We start from the raw sequence: 2,784 nt of genomic DNA, 5'->3' as shown, positions 1-2,784 counted from the left end.
GTGTTTGACCTTCTGGGGTGCCCACACAGCATGGGAAAAACTGGGTCAGTCAGTGTGGCTTTTCTCCCTTTGGGAAAATCTGTTGCTGTGGGTCGTGGGCTGTCAGATCCCTTGATCCTGTGTGGTGGCAGGATCTGGTTGCTGGCAGACACAATGCTGTTGGTGGCTCTGGCCTGGCTGTGCCACCCACCCGTTGCCAGCTCGTCTTACGCTGCTCCTTTCCCATCCAGGGAGAAATTCCCTTTTTGTGGGAATTTCCACTTTCCTGGCGAGACGTGCCTATGCTGGCACTGCACAGTCCCCTGTAACCACCTGCAAATCTCATACGGAACTCAGCTTTCCAGAACCTGCCCTGAGAAGATGGATGGTTCCCAGGGACCCCCGGCCTTCTGTCTCCAAGAAAAAGTCAGCCTGTACAGTGGGACCCTTACCCCAAGCAGCCACCCAAGGTTCTTGTGGCGTTGTCCCCGTCGGGTCCCTGTTCTCCACACTGGCTGCTCCGGGTCAATCCATGTCTGCACACACATGCCTTTGGTCTGTAAGATAAAGCCCCCAACAACGTGGGACAAGCTGGGAATTAACCTAAAAATTTCGCCTGGCCTGAATTGGAAGAAGAGCAGAGTGTAAAGCAGTTGCTTTTAATTTTCTCCATGCATTTGCTCTCTTGGGGCGTGGGGACTGGCACAGATAGAGGAATTTGAGGACGTCTTTCCAGCTACCAGTGTCTTTTTTTTTTCCTTTTTTTCTTTTTATTTGAGATCGTGGCATAGATGCCCAGAGGACCACCCAGTTAGAAAACAGAGCTTGCAGACTTTTCCCACTGCCTCTTCCCGTGACACCCCTGCTCAGACAGGGGGTGGTTATTTCCATCTCTTCTCCATTGGACATTATCACTTTCCTACTGTTCTGGATGCTGAGCAGCTGGTGGCCAGCAGCCCTGAGGCTGGAGTGTGTCAGCGTTGGGTCGCAGGCTTGGCTTTGCTCTCGGACATTGCATCCAGGCGCTGGGATGCCCTGTGCTGCAGGGGTCTTGTCCTGACTCTTTGCATTGTCCAAAGGGTGACAGGGTGAGGGATCATGTCCCGGCCACACTTTTCCCTCCAGCCCTGCTCTTTTCAGGAGGAAAAGCCCCCATTTTCCTGGAAGGCAGCCCCTGCGCTTGCATTCCCTGCTCCCTGCTGCTTGTATCATGCTGCAAAAATCCGCCTCTACTTGACTAATTATTAGCACTGAACAGGGGGAGATTTCTTTGCAAATGTCAAATTTGCCTCTGTCAGTGGCTGTGGAGGGCAGGGACTTCGGGGGCACAGCCAGAAGGGCTGGGGGGGCAGGGTCATGGTGGCTCTGTCCCATGGGCAGCATCCCATCCTTGGAGAGTGATGTGCAGGCAGGGAGGGCAGTGGGCACTCAGAAGCTGTGTTGGATGCTGGGGTTGATTTGGGGTGCACTTGAACCTCTGCCTGGCCCAAGGGAAGGGACATGGCGGCGCCTTTGGGTGCTGGAGAACCATCCCGTTTGCACACTGACTTGCTGCTGGGTTTTTGCATGGCGCCGCACCTTATCTGCGCTGGCACCCGACGAAGTGATAAATCCCCTCTACAGCACTGTGGAGAGATGTTGTGGCTTCTCCCAGGCGCTGAGGAAGGCCAGTGGTGGGAAGTGGTTAGATACGCCTGCTCGCTGCCAGGTACACCAGCTTTGGGGCTGCTCAAGGAGGAGCTGGAATTGCAAAGTCCATTCTGTCCCACTTCATTTTGCTGCTGCTTGACAAATTCCCCATGCATGCCGCAGCCGGCCTCAGCCAGCTCTTGCTCCGATTGCCCCAGGCAATGGCAGCACTCGGGACCCAAGCACAGCCCTGAGACCAGGGGTATTTGCAGAAGGAGGCCGGCTGTTTGCATGAAGGGTGAATTCAGCCTTTCCCCTTCCTGTTCCTCTGGTTGGTTGGTCACTCCCAGTGCCCACACAGCAAACTGTCCAGGCAGCTCCGTCCTTTGGGGTTTGCCGATGCCTGGGTCAGTGCTAGCGATGTGCAAGGAGGGCTGTGCCATGCACAGTGCCCAACAGCTGGCCCATGGCAGCGGCACCTGGTGCTTCTCGTGCTCCAAGTCCAGTTTGTCCAGTCTGATTTGGCCTCGTACTGCATGTGGAGATGTGTTGGTGGTGAAATCCTGGCTGGGGATTTGCAGCTCTGGCAGTGGCCAACTCATGCCTGCCTTGTGCGAATGTGTTTCGGCAGAAGAGCAGGATATGGATGGAGAGGGGACTCTCCTCATCATCCAGGGTGGCCCCCAGGAGTTGCCCAGGTCTTGTCCTGGAAAAAGCCCTGTTTGGGCTGAACCCAGGAGCAGTGAGCAGCCACTTGGATGAGGAACTGGGGGATAGGAGAGTGTTTGTGCTCTGGAAATGGTTGTGGATGCTCAGAGGCAGCACTGTAGCCTCCGTGCTGGGGTTTGGCGTCGCCAGGTGACAGACAGCAGAGGGGAAATGCTGTACAGGCAGGGAAACAGGGATGTAAGCAGCTTAACTGCTGAGGCTGGGCTTCATCCTGGCTCTTGGGATTGCTGCCGGAGCGCAGGTTTGCACAGCAGTGTTTGTGGAGCCTCCTGACAGCCATGGTCACGGGTCTCCAGTGGGTCTCCATCTGCCATCCCACTGGGAGCGCACAGAATGTCAAGTGACGCCTGTCTCAGTTCCTAGAAGCCGTGCTGTGGGCAGGAACGCCTGCTTGGGTATCACATCCCATGCCCTCCCTGAACACCGTGTCACCTTCCCCATTCCTGC

At 56.0% G+C, this 2,784-nt stretch overlaps 1 protein-coding gene across 13 annotated transcripts in view; it reads left to right on the top strand.

Annotated features, from left to right (window-relative positions):
• MPRIP (myosin phosphatase Rho interacting protein) overlaps positions 1 to 2,784 on the top strand; it is a 78,256-nt gene that overhangs the window by 3,313 nt on the left and 72,159 nt on the right. The gene's annotated exons all lie outside the window — the stretch shown is intronic.

This window comes from Corvus brachyrhynchos, unplaced genomic scaffold, assembly GCF_000691975.1.
Source record: "Corvus brachyrhynchos isolate BGI_N302 unplaced genomic scaffold, ASM69197v1 scaffold5, whole genome shotgun sequence".
Classification (NCBI taxonomy): domain Eukaryota; kingdom Metazoa; phylum Chordata; class Aves; order Passeriformes; family Corvidae; genus Corvus; species Corvus brachyrhynchos.
This window is presented reverse-complemented; position numbering and strand designations above follow the sequence as displayed.